This window comes from Macaca nemestrina, chromosome 16, assembly GCF_043159975.1.
Source record: "Macaca nemestrina isolate mMacNem1 chromosome 16, mMacNem.hap1, whole genome shotgun sequence".
NCBI lineage: Eukaryota > Metazoa > Chordata > Mammalia > Primates > Cercopithecidae > Macaca > Macaca nemestrina.
The window spans coordinates 39,776,169-39,796,589 of record NC_092140.1 but is presented as its reverse complement, the minus strand read 5'-3'; the positions used below and the strand labels follow the sequence as shown (position 1 = coordinate 39,796,589).

The following is a 20,421-nucleotide window of genomic DNA, read 5'->3' as shown; positions in this document are numbered from 1 at the left end:
ATAAATTGTACTTCCTCTAAAAGTACAGATGAGTAAAAGGAAACAAGTAGAAATAACCTACACTGATAACCTGAAATTTGGTTTGAATGAGTTATCTACTGCATGTAAGAGGAAGATATTTGAAGAAATATTTAATTAAACTGCCTTATATCAATATGTCAATTGTCAGTTTAAGAAATGATTGATTCAGGCCAGGCACAGTGGCTCATGCCTATAATCCCAACACTTTGGGAGGCTGAGGCGGGTGGATCACTTGAGGTTAGGAGTTCAAGACCAGCCTGGCCAACATAGTGAAACCCTGTCTCTACTAAAAATACAAAAATTAGCTGGGCGTGGTGGCATACGCCTGTAATCCCAGCTACTCAGGAGGCCGAGGCAGGAGAATAGCTTGAACCCAGGAGGCGGAGGTTGCAGTGAGCCGAGATCGCGCCATTGCACTCCAGCCTGGGCGACAGAGCAAGACTCCATCTCAAAGCAAAACAAACAAAACAAAAACACAAATGATTGATTCCTTAAGAAAATTCGAAGTCTATGCATAACATAATGTACTCTCTGTGCTTTTACATTTATGTTTTTATGCTTTTACATTTGAATTGAAAATGCTAACCTTTAAAATGTGTTCAATACCCACATTTAAATTTATCCTAAAGTTCTCTTATTTCCTAATAGTTACATTTTTTCATGACCTATTTACCAGGACTTTCACAAATCGTATCATTTACCTGAAGCAAATCAGAATATATGTTCACAGCTGACTGCTACTCTGAAACTCTGGTTTGGCCCGTGTGTGATGACGTTAGGTTGGTGTGTGAGGAGGAGACAGGGAATTTTGTTTACACATTTTAAAAATTGATAAGCAGGCCAGGCGCGGTGGCTCATGCCTGTAATCCTAGCCGAGGCTGAGGTCGGCAGACCACCTGAGGTCAGGAGTTTGAGACCAGCCTGACTAACATGGTGAAACCCTGTCTCTACTAAAAAAAATACAAAAATTAGCAGGGTGCGGTGGTGGGCGCCTGTAATCCCAGCTATTAGGGAAGCTGAGGCAGGAGAATCGCTTGAACCCGGGAGGTGAAGGTTGCAGTGAGCTGAGATTGTGCCACTGCGCTCCAGCCTGGTCGAGAGAGTGAGAGCCTGTCTTAAAAAAAAAAAAAAAAAGATAAGCAGACATTCCCAAGGATTGAAAAGATGGACAAACATTTTTAAACAGGAACATAAATGTGTTTTAGATAAATACACAAACATTTAGCAAATAAATGATATTTTCTTTCACCATATAACTTAACTAGGGAATATACATCACACTTGCTAGCTGGGAATATGGTGCTCAAGATGTTTTGAATTTTAAATCCTACTTATATGGCCAGAAGAAGAAGCAGTATCACTATAACAGGTCAAAAAAGGAAGTCTAGGAAGTTGGATTAAGTCCTATTATCTTACAATTGTTTTTAAACAAAATTTCACAAAGCACACAAAAATGTCTTAAAAATAAAGAGGTAATTATTACAGGGTTATCTTTTCCCCATGATTAGAATTTTGTTCTTTTGGTTTTGAAGTAATGTTATTATTCATTGGATGACTTAAAATATTAATTAAAATTTCACTATACATGCCAGAAAAACCTGTTGTATAGAGTTTTAAGGGATAAAAGGTTTCATTTAAATCTTTATCCTAAACCACAATCTCACTCCAGTGCCTGAGGCAAATGTTCTGTGCTAGTTACATATTTTAAAATATGCAATAATGTTTACCATCCTCAAACAGATTAATCTCTGCTACCAGATGGGCCCTGCTTTTGATTCTATAAAATGTTCACCATAAACAGTTATTTCTTACAACAATATCTCATAGTATTGCAGTACATCACATTTCAGAGAAAGAAAACTTGACCTCAGAGTGGCTGTGACAGTCAAATGATACATTTGAAAACTCCTACACAGGATAAACATGTAAAGCAAAACTATAACCTTTTTATGTAAAAGAAAGTATATTACCAAAACAAAGGTATATTTGCAAAACAATGGCTTTGCTTTTGGGATAACACAGTGGTAACAGGTCCTGGAACCAATCCCCCATGGATGCTACCAAGGTTCCAGGACCCCTCCTCCAAGGATACCAAAACTACAGATGCTCAAGTCGGTGATATAAAATGGCATAGCATTTGCATATGGCCTATACAAATCTCCTCATATACTTTAAATTATCTCCAGATTGCTTATAATATCTAACACAATGTAAATTCAATGAGAACAGCTGTCATTTCATATTTTTTTATTATCTCTCCAATCCTAAAATTTTCAATCGGCAGTTGGTTCAATCCGCAGATGTGGAATCCAGGGATACTGAGGGACAACCGTATATACTTGTCTTCTAATAGAAAACACGTTTAAAGAGAGATACATCACCAGGCCAAGGCAAGACTAATGGTGAAGTTGAGAGAAATCTCACTTTTCCCACCTCTCCTGGAAACAGAGGCAGCTCCAATGGGAAAGTGTCACAAGTAGAAAAACCAGAGTTTTGAAAGGCCCCAGAACTTTTTCATGAGCAGTCGATTTATTTATTTTTCAAATTTCATTTTAGAATCACGGAGTATATGTGCTGGCTTGTTATATGGGTATATTATGTGACACTGAGATTTGTGGTACAATTCATTCCATCACCAGGTAGTGAACACAATACCCAACAGGTAGTTTTCCAATCCTTGCCTCCCACCCCCAATAGTACCCAGAGTCCATGGTTACCATCTTTGTGTCCATGTGTACTCAATGTTTAGCTCCCACGTATAAGTGAGAACACGTGGTATTTGGTTTTCTGTTTCTGTATTAGTTCGCTTAGGATAATGACCTCCAACTTCATCCATGTTGCTACAACGACCATGATTTCATTTGTGTGTGTGTGTTTGTGTGTGTCTGCATAGTCTTCCACGGTGTCTATGTACCACATTTCCTTTATCCAGTCCACTGCTGGTGGGCTTCTTGGTTGACTCCATGTCTTTGTTATTGTGAATAGTGCTGCAATGAATATATGGATGCATGTCTTTTTGGCAGAATGACTTACATTCCTTTGGGTATATACTAGTAATGGGATTGCTGGACCGAATGGTAGTCCAGCTCTTACTTGAGAAATCTCCAAACTGCTCTCCACAGTGCTTGGACTAATTTACATTCCCAACCAAGAGCGTATAAGCATCTCATTTTCTCTGGGGATCTCTCCAAAATATGCTACTTTTGTTTACCTAACAAAAGCCATTCTGACTGGTGTGACATGGCATCTCATTGTGATTTGATTGAGCAGTGGATTTAATTGCAACTCAATTCGCTACGAAATTAATAAAACACATTCACGTAAACCAACATTTTAGCCTTGGCTTTTGTCTTCAGGAAAAGGAGTATAGAGTCATACAGGTGTTTCTGAGGATCCCAGAGGGTGACATTACCTAAGGCTGTTGTAATGGGCCCTTTTTGGACTACAACGGCCACCAGGCCCACACAGGTATATGTAATTAATGTACTTAAGTAGGAGAATAAATTGTACAAATCAAGCTCCCATTGCCTATACTGGTCAAGCAGCAGCATAAGCAAAATGGGAAAAGAGCCAGGCTGGGGACTTAGAGATGAAGGCAGCCACAGGGAGGCAGAAAGGAGGAAAACTGATGTTCCCGAAAAGGGGGCCATGCCCACCAGCCACAGCTTCTGCTAATGAGGTGTGAGTTACAGTGACACGAAGACCCTCAGCTCAATGTTGCTCTTGGCTGGGACGCTTATCCATCAGAAACAAGAATTTTAAAATATGATCATAGTAATGCTGACAAGGATGTAGGAAAACTGACACCAATATTATGCTACAAGAGAGGAAGGTAGGCGTTTTAAGGAATCCTGTTGAACTGTCTCAAAAGTCTTAAAATACCTTAGAACTAATAACTATACTTTTAAGAATCTAGGAACTGCCATCCTCCTCTCTCTCTTCCTCCCACCCTCCCTCCTCCATACACACACCCAGCCACCCACCAACCTGCACACTCACCTCTTAAGCAGAGAGGGAATGACCCTATATTCAGAAACCATTCAACATCTATCCCTAACTATTCAACTTTAAGAAACAAAATAATGTTTGGAAATGGCACCTTCAAGCAAACATTCTTTAAACCAAACCAAACAAAAAAAGGGCCTGGAGCGGTGGCTCATGCCTGTAATCCCAACAATTTGGGAAGCAGAGGTGGGCAGATTGCTCGAGCTCAGGAATTTGAGACCAGCCTGTTCAACATGGTGAAACCATCTCTACTGAAAATACAAAAATTAGCTGGGTGTGGTGGCGTGTGACTGTAGTCTCAGCTACTCCGCAGGCTGAGGCACGAGAATCACTTGAACCCAGGAGGTGAAGGTTGCAGTGAGCCGAGATCGCGCCACCGCACTCCCAACCTGGGTGAGAGACTGAAACCCTGTCTCAAAAAATAAAATTAAATTAAATTAAAATTAAACAAAATTTAAAACAAAACAAAACAAAAAAGGAGTCAAGGAAAGTTTTAAGGCAGATTTAGTCATGATTCCCATGGACTGATCTCACAATTTCAAGTGTTGGAACACCAAAAGCAGCTTTCTAAAGACAGTCTTTATGTTTATATATATAACATATATAGCAACCATTTCAATTTCATGCAAATAAGTAGTTCAGATTGTTTTGAGAGAACATCCCAGGGGCAACATCATCACTGATTTAAATAGCACTGTATCTAAAGTGAACTGGACAAGAATCAAGATGACGTGTTCTAGAAAGCTTTGTTAGATGACTTAAAAAGGAGCCTGGTGAGGACACAGAAACTGATGTTGAAATTGAATGTAAAGATGCTGAATGAAATAATGACATAAAATTTGAGAATCTACGGAAACTTCGCATGTTAAAATGTATACATTTTTATATAAAATGTGATGGGATTTGTTTTTTAAGTAATTTAATACATTAAAATATTAATACTCTTAAGGTGAAATTATCTACACATTTATACATTCTAGTTGGTTACAAAAATTCCTTCCTGGGGAAATAGGGCTACATTACTGCAGGGACTTACATTTAGACACAGACGGCAATTTCAGATTTTGAGAAAGATGTCTATAAGGATGCGTAACTTTGTCTTATTTGGGGGAGTAAAAATTACAAACCAAAACATGGACATAAAGACAATCAAGTTTGAAACAAAGATTTTAACCTTAGCTATTCACTGCAACCATTTATGAAACATTTTATGTTTCATATGTGCAAAAAGCAAAGAACAGAGACCTATGGCAGTAGATATGGTGAAGATATCAATAGTTTACAAAGCATTATATGTAATTCTAATAATCACGCAAGTTTGAGAAACAATATTTAATGGCAAGGAAACTTTTTACATAATGTTAAGTGAAAAAATGTTAGTATTACAAAACTATATAAAAAGTACAAGCTTAATTTTGTTCCCCAAAGCATTCTCATTTATACATGAAAATAACACATGGAAAAAAATGTTCTGGAATGTTAACAATAGTTTTTCCGTTAAGTGAATCTGTGGGTGAACTACATTTTCTAACTTTTTTCCTATATTTTCTACAGCAAATCTTTGCTACTTTTAAAATTTAAGAAGTCATATTTTTAGAAAGAAAAATATTTTAAGAAAGAAACCTAAAAGAGGAGAAGCACTTTTTAAATCTGGTTTTCATATTTCTAGATCCTAGTGAACAATACTGTCATTAGAAGAAAATATTCTCTACTGTTAAAAGATCAATTTGCTAAGTGTGTTACTAGTGTAGGTTTTAGATTGGTGGCATGATTTTTCTATAAAAATTAACACATCCACTTACAATTTGAAATTAACTAAGGAAAACAGCTAAATATAACTGATAACTGAAGGTATGTGATTCTAGTTCCCCCAGTGGATTAAAACTATGGTGTTCCCTGGAAATCCCAAACTGCAGCATTACTGGGAGATTTACTACTGGGTGAAGAATGTCATATTTGAGAAACTACCATAAACAATTACCTATCAGTATCTGGGTACTACAGGCCTTTTCTGTTTTGACGAAAAGTTTTCCATCAGTAACTATTTAGTGATCATTCTATTTAGTGATCATTACTATATAACCAACACAAATTGTGTTGTGTTGTGGTAAATCTGAGGATGCTACAAAAGGATTTTTAACCCTTGCTCTGATAACAGCATTTCCCCCTAGAGATTTAATGAGAGTTCCATCACTTTTTAAAAGTGAACTACATTTGGGAAACATGAAAAGGAAAAGTAATGGAGAAAGTTTCAATTCTATATTCTATAAAAATGGAGAGCATTAAGAACGAATTTGAGGAAAACAAAATTGTGCTCTTTAAATCAATGTCTTCAGAATGCATAAACTGAAAAAGTAAGTTTCAAGTAAGTGTTATAAAGACTGTGAAATCAATTTTAACTGATCATTTTAAAACGCAGGAAAAAGAGATATTTACCATTAATATTTACTACAACATTATCTGGTAAAGTTTTCCTCTCTAGTTTTACAAGTGAAGAAATACGGTCTCACAGAGGTTGAAGACATTGCCCATGGTCCCAGTGTAACATAGACCTGTAATCTAAACCTAAGGGTAGGCTGGGCTCGGTGGCTCACGCCTGTAATCCCAGCACTTTGGGAGGCCGAGGCGGGCAGATCACGATGTCAGGAGATCAAGACCATCCTGGCTAACACGGTGACACCCCATCTCTACTAAAAATATAAAAAATTAGCCAGGCGTGGTGGTGGGCGCCTGTAGTCCCAGCTACCTGGGAGACTGAGGCAGAAGAATGGTGTGAACCCGGGAGGCAGCGCTTGCAGTGAGCCAAGATGGCGCCACTGCACTCCAGCCTGGGCGACAGAGCGAGACTCCGTCTCAAAATAAAAATAAAAAAATAAACCTAAGGGTAATTCCTAAGACTAAATTCACCTTCCCATGCTGCCTGCATCAGCCCTGGAGAGGAAGAAAAAGACCTCCTGTCCTTATTGGTGAAATTTTCTCATGGTTTGTGCAATTAGTACTTGGAAATATCAACTGAAGAGAATATAAAATAATGGGCACTGCTAGGATAGTTGTTTGTAAGCTGCAACCCACTTCTCCAACATACCTCCCAAATAACAAATTTAATGGCATGACGCAGATGTCAATTACCAACATCATAATGTCTATTTCTTATTTAGTTCCTGTTTGTTCTCAAGTCAGGCTTTAGAAAAATAAGGACAATAAAAATCATCCCTAATTTAGGAATAGAATCCTGCATTTTGTTCAGTGGTCATGCTGTATGGGATATGTGTTTGAAGGAAATGAGAAAAGATGGTAGCATAAAATGGAAAAAAAAAAAATCCAAAACCAAAAACCTCATTATATTTGAAAGCAAGTACAATTAGCATTGCAAGGAGAAAAATCAGTTCACCATGAATGTAATTTCTTTTCTTCCTTTTCTTTCAAGCTAAAGACTCAGACATTTTTTTAAAAAGTTTTATTTTTGACCAATGATGAGTGCTCTTTGGTAAAACCAATGTAATAAAACATAACTTTTGCAAATGGGACAATAAGTGAGAAGAAATGCAGTGTGGTTTTGTAAAAAGGATACATGCCTGAGTTCCGGTCTGGGTTGTGTTTTATATGATCAGTTCATTCACTGTCTCTCTTCAATTTCTAATTGAAGATGATGTTGATTATGCTTTTGCACAGTTCAGGTGTCTGTTATCTCTTCCAGCCGTACCAGATTCCACCTGTTCTAAATTAGACGCCACTCTTTTGTGCTTCCAAAGCACTCTGAGCTTTGTGCTTCTTTGTCTTATGAGGCCACGGGCCCACTGAAGGTATCATTTTTATCTTGTTCTTTTGTCGACAAGCACCTATCACAGTCCCCAGTACAAAGTAAGCACTTAATTAAAGCTCACTGGTAAGGCTCCAGTTGCTCTCTAAAGGCCTTACTGGGTCTCAGACTGAATATATCTATGGGCCAGGTGCAGTGGCTCACGCTTGTCACCACAGCACTTTAGGATGCCAAGACCAAAGGGTTGCTTGAGCTCAGGAGTTTGAGATCAGACTGGGCAACACAGAGAGACCTTGTCTCTACTAAAACTAAAAAATAAAAATAAATAAGCTGGGTGTGGTGGTGCACACCTGCAGTCTTAGCCATGCCAAAGGCTGAGGAAGAAGGATCACTTGAGCCCAGAAAATCAAGGCTGCACTGAGCTATGACTGCATCACTGCATTCCAGGCTGGGAGAGACTGAAAAAAAATCTATGAATGAATTAATTACCCCGTGTCTAAAATTTAAACAGTAAATATATTAACTTATTATAACACATATAAAAATGAAAGTTGAAAGTTTCCAGTGGCTCATTCTTTTGTTAAAGAATTTAAATTTATCAATTGATATTTAATTCCTCCCACTACAGAACTTTAAGTGACTAGTTTCCATGTATTACAAGATGATTTTTAAAAGAAGAGATGAAAGACACATACTTCCAAGGGGCTTAAAACCAAATGTATGAGTCATATTTTGTATTTTTGCTAATTTGAAATACATTTCTTTTTTATAACTAGAAAATTTATAATTAGCATCTCTCAATATGTCACAGTAACAGGAAGTTAAAAAATAACATTCATTCTGGTTCCAAAACTCAGTCTTCATGTCTATCAAATTTTTCAAAGTTAGTTAGGATTCTGCATTTTTTCTGTCCATCGGGGTGTAATACATGGCATGAAGGTTATAAATCCTATAATTAGATACAATGATAAATCCATGTACCCCATTCTTGTTAATTTTCCATTCCATGATAAATAAAAACTGCTAACTCTGATCCTTTCAGTGTGGGGATGACCTGTACCAGCAACCCACAAACTCTGCCACTGCTTCCTGCACAGTGAACTCTACACTTGCCTTTCTCCTCCCCTTGGCTTATCTTGCTCAGCTCCTTCACGTTGATTCCATTCTTCTAGAACTTTTGCGCTGGCATTCTTATTTACACTAAGGGAGTAGCTATTAACCGCAGGTAGTGCATCCGCCAGGGGACAGTGAGCAGCATCTGAAGACATTTTTGATTGTTACAACTGAGGAAGCGGTGACAAGACAGTTCCCACGACAAAGACAAAAGATCAAGAGTGTCGAAGTTTAAAGAAACCCTGAATCAAGCTATCATCTTTTTCCTACTATTTCTTTTCCCCTAACATCTTATATTTTACTTTTTTTTTATTTGTGGAATTCTTCTGTTTTCCTCATTTTCTTTCTCTAACTCTTCTATAAGTGTTAATCATGTAAATATATCTACAGAGTCCAAATATATATACATACACCTCCGTGGGTATGTGAATATGGCTCAGGTATTGGTATGAATGCTGGTGGGCATGTGTGTATTCTTGTGACATCTTAGCATGTAGTACACTTAAAAATCATGGAAGGAGTCTGTGTGACAGAGTATGTACAAAAATTAACTTGAAGTGTTTATTACCTATATATACAAATGTGTGTATCTACGTGTTCCTAGCCCTTCATTTTATAAGTATTAACTGTATAGTTTTCATATATTTGCTTAAGTGTACAAATAGAAGAGTGCAGATATAGTTGGCTTTTTTTTTTTTTTTTTTTTTTTTGGAAAAATCAAAGGGCGTTGGGGTTGAGTTAAGAACCTTAACACATAAATGCAGTTGATGATCTCTAAATTCATTAAGCATCTGTCTTTCAAGAAAGGATTCTGGACATCAGCCCATGTGATGCTACTGTTAGCTAAATCTAGGCCCCAAACTTCAATTAGTTTTACAACATATAAAGGGGAAAAGCCATGTCTAACAATTATAAACATGCTGCACATATATTACAGTGTATTGTTTATTCCTCACAACATCTCAATATAAAAAACTATTATGAATCACATTTTACAGATAGGAAACAGATGTGGAGAGGTTAAGAAATGTGCCAGTGGTTCTTGACAATGTCAAGACACAATCTTTAGTGATCTCTGGCAATAAAATCCATGGCCGCAACTATTACTACAATACTAACTCCCACATCTGAATCTCTAATGTATGCCCACAGCAGATTAGGAAAGACTGAAATCACTGTAATCAATTCTAGAAAACATTTGACTCTTATTTTGTGCAATTTTAAGATGACTATAATGTTTCGTAAAGAAAAGAGAGTCAAAAGGTTAAGTAAAAACTTTCACACACTTCAACAACATATCTTAGCAGAATTATTTTTTCCTTTGTTGGTTTTCCTTATAAAATCTCTAAGAAAACAACAACTGTACATTATTCAATTATTTATCACTGAATAAATAAGAAAAAGAAAAGAGGCACATTAATCACTTCTTTGATCCAAATAGAAGTTTGGTTCCCATGAGATAAAGTTATTCTGTTTTTAGTTTTAAATAATTCCTGTGATAAAATCCCAAATTAATTATTAAGTAAATTAGCAAACTCACATTATATGATTCATTTTCTTCTTAGCATCAGAACTTTCAGTCGCAGTTAAGATAGCCAACGTTCAATTATCTACTCATAGCCAGGATCACAATACAAGTAATCCCAAGTGACAGATAATCCAAAAAGGTATTTATGTTGGGTTTAAAATTCATTATATGATTCCAGCAGATTTACCACCATAATTATATTTATTAGGCTCATACTAAAATTCATTTGTATTTCTTAAACACATGCCAACTGAGGGAGGATCTCAGAAACACGCTGGATGAAGAAAGGAAGCTGATTTGCTATTAGCAATTTTCCTGTGAATAACTGACAAAGTCATGGGGACAGTGAAACTAAATTTCATACTTATTAAGAGTCTTATGTGATAAATTAGAGAATATATTACAGCAGTATTGTAGAGGTGTTGTGGCATGGGCTGTGGATTCCAACAGACAGGTTTGTGTACTGGTTCTGCTCTTGTTCTTTGACCATAATCAAGTTTTTCATCCTTCTAAACTTCAGTTATTTACTTACAACAGTGCTAATATTAGCACTCCCTACATATTAAGAGTGTTCTAAAAATCAAATTATTAAATGCACACTGCTTGACACAAAATAGTTAAAATCAGTTATGGCGGTTATTTTTTGTTGCAGCTATTATTTTATCTATTTTACTGTAGTGCTAAAACTAGAACATCTGATAGTTTGTATCATTCTTGCCTCCCATAAAATGATGCCATCTTTGATTATTCAATAAATTACAAAGTATACTGTAGGGTCAAATATTAGAATATGTTAATAATCTGGTGCAGAAGACAGACATAACTATCAAAACTAACTGGAAAATATTAGAGATGCACAATTTTCTAGTTTTAAACTTCTGGGGCTATATATATTCAGGAATTCAAACTTTTTGTAGGTTTTTTAGAAGGTAACAGCACACTGCCAGGAGGGCTTGGGGTGGAACTGGATACTCTGACACATTAATATTTCTGCAGTAAAACACATGAACATTTATACTGAGTGTTATAAAGACTGTAAATACTTGTATGTCAGTTTAGTACAGTTTTTAATTCTAAATAAGTATTTTTTCAGAATTTTTAAGGATTTTAGATTATAGATAAGTCGTAGAAATGGATTAAAGAGAATGATAGAACCAATCTCGACTCTACAGTTTTCCATTAATAATAATGTACTACATATCACAGCATTATAGGGTCAGATAACTGGGGAATTAAAAATTCCTCTTGGTTTACATAAAATGGTCCTGAATAATTTCTAGTAAATGGAATTCTAAGTAGCAATTCAAGTTTAAGTAATTACTCTCCAATTTTAAAAAGGGTATGGCAGATATCCTGATTTGTATAAAGTGATATATAGATAGCATTATCCATTTTATACTTGGTTTCAATTATGAATTAATTTATCTCACAGTTGTACTTTACCAGTGAGTGGGATTAAATTATTAGATTCAAGGATTTAACAAACTATTAAATTCCTCAGTGATGATCAGTAGATGAAGCAGAACATACACAATATGATTGGAAATGGAGCAGAGTTCTCCAGGGAAAAAACATTGATCTTTACCTACTATCTTCCCACAGATACACAACAATTATATCAGATTGTAAATAGTCCCCAGTATGAAGCAGAAAAAAATCTGATGCATATTTATAAAAGACTGAAAGAAATCGTTTATATAATTCACTGACCAGAGTAAGGAAAATATTATTGACTATAAATTCAAAATATTCAATCCAAAGGATTTTAAATTACAAAGGAGTTCAAAAGTTAGTCTAACTGCCTGGGTAAAAAAGTTAGTCTAACTGCCTGGGTAAAATTTGCTGAAAATTCTGTTCAACAGAAACATCAATCAACACAAAATTCATCATTCAGGAAGTGCTAAATTTTCAGAAATCGCTGACATGAGAAGATAACAGTAGAATGAAGGAACATATATGTGATAAAAGTGGTACATAAAAGACCATAAAAATAAGGATTTTGAAGAGGACTTAATGTTGTCAAGTTTGAATATGGTTAGAGTAATAGTTTTCAATCCAATATAAAATTAAGGAGTAAATAACAAGTAAACAGGTTTAAAAGCTTCAGTTGTCCAAGTACAGGTATAAGGGGAAGTCTGACAGAAAATGTATGATGAAAGACATATACAGTTGTATAATAAAAACAACAAATAAAGAATCAAGGCCCCTTCCACTAAACAGAAAAGGAGTCTATAAATAAGTCAAATGTTAAGGCCAACTTGATTGCCTAAATTCCAAATGTAACTTTGTGCTTTCTGTTAGGATAAAAATAATAATAATATGAATAGCTCTATAATCACATTATCGCAGTAGTGAGCTGTACACATTTCTTACCATTGTTTCAAAACCCACATTAAACTGCATATCTTTTTCATGAGGGGCTTTATGAAACGAACTCAAAGTGATGACATGGAAAATAATCTGGACAATTTACAGCAAATGAAATGTGGAAAAAGAAAAGCCCAAATTTCATTTCAGCCAAGGCAGGGTAATTTGTATTAAATCAACTCTTGTATTAGAAACAGTAACAAAACTGGATTAAATTTGTAAAAGTGTATTTTAAGACACTGGAGAAGAACTAAACCAATCAGAACTTTAAGGTCCAACATCCAAAAAGGAAAGAAACACAAGGAAAGGAACTATCGTTGTGTATCATTTTTTCCTTGATGCATAATCACAATGTCTGCTATTCACTTAAATTACAAAATATTTCAGAATACTATTCCAAATTGCTTAAAACTAAAAGTAGAGAAATAGATAAGAACAAACTAAAAGGAGAGAAATAGATAAGAAAAATAAGAACAAATTAAAAATTTTTAGTTATCCAACATGTACTTTAAAATAACAATCATGAAATGCTTAAGAAAAGAAGTATAAGAAAATTGTACTCCAAAGCTGCAATCTACAAAACCAAACAAAAACATAGTCAAATACACAGATTCCAGAAGCGAAAAATACAATATTTGAATTGAAAACTTGACACTTGTGTTTGACAGCAGAAGAGACATAGCAGAAATGATTAATGAACTGAAAAATGAATGAGCAAAAATGAGAATGTAGTTCAAGTGGGAGTAGTATGATATATTTAAAAGCATAAAACAGGCCCGACACAGTGGCTCACGCCTATAATCTCAACACTTTGGGAGGCGGAGGTGGATCACTTGAGGCCAGGAGTTTGAGACCAGCCTGGCCAACATGGCGAAACCCCACCACTACTAAAAATACAAAAATTAGATGGGAGTGGTGGTGGGCACCTGTAATCCAGCCACTCGGGAGGCTGAGGTGCCAGAATCTCTTGAACCCGGAAGGCAGAAGTTTCAGTGAGCTGAGATCATGCCACTGCACTCCAGCCTGGGTGACAGAGCAAGACTCTGTCTCAAAAAACAAAAGAAAACAAAACAAAAACACGTAAGATACACGGGAAAGGTATTATGTGTGTGTGACAGGAGGCCCAGAGGAGTGGAGAGAAAGAGTAGGGAAACAGGGCACAGCAACATTGAAAATACTGGTCAGATACTTTCTGAAAGACATTATGCTGTAAAATTCAAGAATCTGTAACTCCCAAGCAATATAAATTCAAAAGAAACTACTCAGAAGTAGTCAGTGAAAAGATGACCTCCCAACGAGTTTGAAGAGTTACTTTTCAACAAAATGACAGAGCCATAAGACAACAGGATAGGATTACATTCTGAAATAAAAAAAAATAAAACAATTGACAACTTTGATACTTTTCTATCAAAAATGAAGACAAAATACAAACATTTTACATAAAAACGGAGCATTCATGGCTAACAGACCATATAAAAAGAAGTACTAAAAAAATTCTTCAGGCCCAAGGAAAATCATCCCTAATACAGAAATATGGAAATACAAGAAAGAAAAAAGAGCATAGGAAAAGGTAAATATGTACATAAATCTAACTGAGTAATGAAAACATCTTTCTAGGCTAATAATATACTGTCTTAACAATAATTATATTTTGGAGTTTAAAATGTGGGGCAAAAAGGGCGGGGGGAATTTATAGAGTTAAAATGTCCCAAGATCTCTGCGTTGTCTAGAAATAAGTAAAAAGATTAAACTATGGTGAGCATTAAAAAGCCAGAGGGGCAATGCAAATCTATAGGATAAACCACTGAAAATTATATTTACAGAGAAGGTAGAGAAAGGAAATTTTAAAATATCAGAAAAAAGGGAATAAAAAGCATACAGCATGATGGTATAATGTACAGTACTACATTCTGCAATTAAGTAGTCTAGTTTTTATGGTTTTAAAATTACAGCTTCGATTCCCCCCCCCGCCCCCCCTCGCCCCCCCTCGCCCCTTCCCTCGCCCCCCCTCGCCCCTTCCCTCGCCCCCCCACCCCCCGCCCCCACTACGGAGTCTCGCTCTGTCGCCCAGGCTGGAGTGCAGTGGCGCAATCTTGGCTCACTGCAAGCTCCGCCTCCCGGGTTTACGCCATTCTCCTGCCTCAGCCTCCCGAGTAGCTGGGACTACAGGCGCCCGCCACCTCGCCCGGCTAATTTTTTTGTATTTTTAGTAGAGACAGGGTTTCACCGTGTTAGCCTGGATGGTCTTGACCTCCTGACCTCGTGATCTGCCCGCCTCGGCCTCCCAAAGTGCTGGGATTACAGGCGTGAGCCACCGCGCCTCGCCTACAGCGTCGATTTTTAAGAAAAACTTAAATGTAGTAACTTTTAAATATAAGAAAATAAAAGTTTAAAGTAAATGACTGAAAAACACTAGGCAAATACAAAGCAAAAGAAGGTTGGTAAAGTTATAGTCATACTAGGGAAAAAAGATGTAAAGCTAGAATAATTACTAGAAACTGAAAGGACAGTTTACTGACAAAAGAACCACTCCAACAGGAAAAACATTTTTTTTATATATATATATGACATATATATGTCAATTTATAAAAGTCTTAAAAAGCAAAGACATAAAGAACTAAAATGAGTAATAGATAAATCTACAAATATAGTGTGAAATTTTAGCATATAACTCACTCAAAGAGAAAAAGTTAGCAGGGCTATAGAAGACAAAAAAAACCAAATTAACAAACTTAACTTAGAACAATGTACCCGATATCTATCCAATACACAGTGTTTTTCAAGTATTCATGAACTATTTACCACAATGCCACCGACCCTACACAGTGGGCTATAAAGCAAGTCCTAACAAATCTAAAGGGATACAATCATTCAGCATGCCCTCTAGTAACAGTGGAATTTCACCATGTTGGTCAGGCTGGTCTTGAATTCCTGACCTCAGGTGATTCAACCCTGTCTCTACTAAAAATACAAAAATTAGTCAGGCATGGTGGCAGATGCCTGTGATCCCAGCTACTTGAGAGGCTGAGGCAGGAAAATCGCTTGAACCTGGGAGGCAGAGGTTGCAGTGAGCCGAGATTGCACCATTGCACTCCAGCCTGGGCAAAAACAGCAAAACTCCTTCTCAAAAAAAAAGAAAAAAAGAGAAAATGCTGAGCGTGGTCGCTCATGCCTGTAATCCCAGCACTTTGGGAGGCCTGAGGTCGGGAGTTCAAGACCAGCCTGACCAATATGGATAAACCCTGTCTCTACTAAAAATACAAAATTAGCCAGGCATGGTGGCATGTGCCTGTAATCCTAGCTACTCGGGAGGCTGAGGTAGGAGAATCAATTGAACCCAGGAGGTGCAGGTTGCGGTGAGCCAAGATGGCACCATTGCACTCCAGCCTGGGCAACAAGAGCGAAACTCTGTCTCAAAAAAAAAAAAAAAAAAAAAAGGCGGGGGGCGGGATTTCAGTACAAAGCCTACAGACATTATAAAAATATTAAGATTTTTGTTTGTTTGTTTTTTGTTTTTGAGACAGAGTCTTGCTGTGTCACCCAGGCTGGAGTCCAGTGGCACAATCTCAGCTTACCACAATCTCCGCCTCCCGGATTCAAGTGATTTTTCTGCCTCAGCATCCCAAGTAGCTGGGACTACAGGCGTGCACCACCATGCCCAGCTAATGTTTGTATTTTTAGTAGAGATGGGGTTTCACCATATTGGCCAGGCTGGTCTCTCGAACTCCCAACCTCATGATCTGCCCGCCTCGGCCTCCCAAAGTGCTGGGATTATAGGCGTGAGCTACTATGCCTCGCCTAAAAACAATAAGATTGTTATAAACAGGTTCATTCCAATAAATTTTTAAATTTTAAAAAATAGAATTGTTTAATAAGTTTGCTTCATGAATTGTTTCAAACACTTATCAAATAAATCACCCAAATCTGACACAAACTCTCCCATGGAACAAAAAAAAGAAGAAACACATGGTGAATAACCTTTACGAAGCTAGCATACTTGTTATCAAAACCTGCCTAAATTTACCAACAGGCAAAACAAATCCATATTTTTTAAAGTCATATTTTTAAAAGGATAATCATTACTCTTGAAAATGGGATGAGACATCCATGGGACATATAAATTATTATTTCTTTATCTGATTGTTACATGTATCTGTGTTCACTTCGTGAAAAATTTGTAAACTGTACTTATAATCTGTACATCTCTCCATGTGTTAATACAATTTTTAAAAAATTAAAAACAAAAAATGTCCTTAATTTAGACCTTTCTGCAGGTAAACTTTAATTCATTAAACAACATTATGTATGTATTTTGTGAAGAATAAAGTTATTATCTGGATGCACTATTATTCAGAGTAAGTCTTCTCTTTTGTTCATCGAAAATGACTATAAGAAAAGGAGAAATATCTTGCTAAAATCATGCCAAATTATATTGATGGTATTTTTCAATGTCCACAAACTAAAAAATACATTTGTTGTGATTTCTTCTTAGGAAACACATGTAAGTTTATATGAACGTTAGTATTATTTTCCTACCTATCTAAACTATTGCATTTAACAATACATTGTAAATTCCAACAAGTATAGCAATATATATTTTTCAGGGTTCAATTTTACATTTTGAAAATCGTAGACATATCTGGCCCAGTCCCCTTATTTCTCTTTGATTTCTCCTAGATTTTCTATAATTATTCTGCAAGTACATAGATAAATTACATCTATATCCTTATCTATAACATATATGTAATATACTCAGCATATAACATAGTTCCTGGTAACTTGTAATTACTCTCCTTAATAGTTGTTAAATGAAGAAATGGACTCAACGACAAAGTGACAAATCAGATGATCTCTGATCAATTTCCCTTCTATTGAAGGCTTTAATTTCCTCTTAAGTAAATTTGTCTCCCTTTCTAAATGTTAGGAGGTTGCTCTCTCCTTCGACAAAACAAATATTGAACAGTTCTCTGGCCCTGGCTAACCCGTCCTTGTAGTTCAAAATCAGAAGGCTCCTAGTAGAGCCACACTGATTCTTTCTTGACATGGTATTCATGTCTAGCTTGTTTATACAACATTCAACTACCCAGGTAGAAGAACATTCTTTGAATCTCTCATTTATGTTGAACCAAAAGAACTTTTCTGCCATTTAAGGCATTGTAAGTCAGCTTTCTTAAGGTTCACCTCTCTATTCTATATCTAACATTGCTTTTCTTACTTTTATAAACTCCAATATATATTCTCATTTTCCGCAGGTTGCCATCACTGTGATGTCATCAAGCAGTTCTTCCTTCTTATTCAGAACATAATCAGAGCACAGCATCAGTTTTCCCTCATTGCTTCATTTCCCATTTGGCAAACAAAACAAAACCAAACCTGTCAGCAAGCTGAAGATTTACCAGATGCCCAAGTACTATGCTGCAATAACATTTTACTTATATGATTTGAGCAATGTGCACAGTATCTAGCTGATTTTTACAGTAACATTTAAAAATACATGCCAACACAACTTTGGTTGGTTTCTACAGTTAGCACTTTTCAAACATTTCCTTCTTTGAAGTCCATGCCTTGGTATTTATTCTGACACGGAGATAAGAAAATCTTAAAAAGTACTTAAAGGTAACTGCCACAGGGGTGTGCATGTGTGTGTTTGTGTGTGTGTTTAGATGGTTGTTTTAAATACATTCTTAAGGAATAGTTGTGTCCTCACACGTAGACAGTCATTCAGCTTTATGATATCCATAATGCTAGAACATTTGCCTTCAGAGACCTGGTGAGGCTGAAGTCAAGAAAAACAGAAGGTTAAAGTGGAAATTGGGATGGAGGGATAATCATTGAGAACAAACTCAAATTAGCTATAATAAAGATTTCCCTTTAAGCCTTGTCATCTCTTTTGTCTTTCAAATATATTCCTTTCCTCTCTGGATCAGCCAGGGGTCTTCTACTCTCCAGATTTCTTTTTAATCCCTTGTTGACTTCCTTGGACTTTTTTTTTGGTCACCAGATAGTTTCTTTGGTGAAACTGGGATCAGTAGGGCAGCGGGGGAGGGGAGGAGTCAAATTTAATATTTTTACATATGCAACATATAAATAAGTACAAAGTACGAGTTGTTGCTTGTCATCCATTGCCACTGCTTTCTAATTATCTCCCTGAAGCATGGAGATCCTCAACATTAAGGTTCTATATTCTGCCAGTGAGATGCCCTCATTTAACAGTCAGAAGGAGGAAATGAGAGGGAGGTCATCTTGCTGGTCTGGTTGCTGGCAACAACATTCAGCGTTGCAGAGTCACTAATCTGTGGGGGAGGCAGTTGTGTCAGCTGCAGTACTGGCAACAGCAGCAGCTGCTTCTCTGTCTCTGCTTCACAGCTATGGTGGCGGGTCCTGAAATCGATGGTGGGGAGGCAGACCTGACTTCCATTCCTCGTTCTCTTCAATGAATATGCGAGCATTCTCTATACTAAATTCCTGTTCTCCTGAAATACCTAGAGTGGTTCGTGTTTCCTGTACCATACACTAACTGACATAATTGTTAAGAGACTGGAAAAGAGACTATGAAAGAGAAAAAGAAATGTAAACTGAGCGGGGAGAAAATGCAGGCTAAGTCATCAGCAGGCGTCCACATTCTAAGTTCCTGAACACGGTACAAACGGAGTCCAGTCCCACTCCACTTGCCTCCAAAGTGTACATAGTTTCCCCACATTCCTGACACTTCTGGGCCCTTCACACATTTGCTATCTCTAAACACAATTTTCTCCCAACCACTTTTCCTTCACATCCAACTATTTCTTAATTGCTAACACATCTTCAGGATGCAGTTCAGACATTCCCTGTCTTCCATGATGCATCTTGATATTCACTCTAGGCTGGTTAGCTTTCCTCCAGAATCCCGTAACACATTGTGTCCATCCAAATTTTTCCGCTTCCCAAGCTGTATTAAAGTTATCTGCCTGCGTATATCTCTCTTATAAGATGGCAAGCTCCTTGTAGTTTCGAATTACATTCAATAAATTTTGCCAAATGAATAAGACAAAATTCTATATTTTTTATTGGTCCACTTGCCTGAAAAGACTAGAATGTTGTTTTTGTGGAGTTCGTGGAAATGATCATATTAAGGCTTGAATCAAAGTGGGCTACAGAAACTTCTAATTCTCCTTGTAAGCTATTTCCCTGAGGGTGGAAGAAGGCTATGTGCTTGGGTCCTGTGTCTCATATAAAAGGGAAGGGATTCTGACACATCCTGTTCATGGCGGATGATTTGATTTTTTAGTCTGGATTTTTCTGTGTGTCTGGCCATTTGCAATGCAAATATATTTCAAAATTTAATCTACACACCTACATGTCAGCACCACCCACTTTCACCCTGGGTAAACTGATTTAGGGGCCAAAATTCTTCCTTTAGTTTTTCAAATCCCTTTCAATATGAATATATATTTTTAAAAGGAATGAAAAAAATCAAAGTATTAGTTTCATGCAGTATTTTGAATGCTCAGGATTTTAAAGATGGTTAGACAGTATATGGATTACTATAACTCCTCAGTGCCATATCTGAGGGCAGAATGTAAGGTGGATGGCCCCTCACATGAGAACTGGCAATGGGAAGACAGTGAGATAGAAACCCAGCAGGAAA

General features: G+C 36.7%; 1 protein-coding gene across 10 annotated transcripts in view; it reads right to left on the bottom strand.

Moving 5' to 3' along the window:
- The window catches only part of LOC105481754 (KLF transcription factor 12), a 618,039-nt gene that overhangs the window by 165,852 nt on the left and 431,766 nt on the right, over positions 1-20,421 (bottom strand). Inside the window, exon 1 of one of the 10 annotated variants that reach the window (XM_011741489.3) lies at positions 723-3,948. The exons of the other annotated variants lie outside the window; for them this stretch is intronic. The gene's annotated coding sequence lies outside the window, so the exon portion shown is untranslated. Of the gene's footprint in view, positions 1-722; positions 3,949-20,421 lie in introns of those variants that run through there. 10 annotated transcript variants of the gene reach the window in all.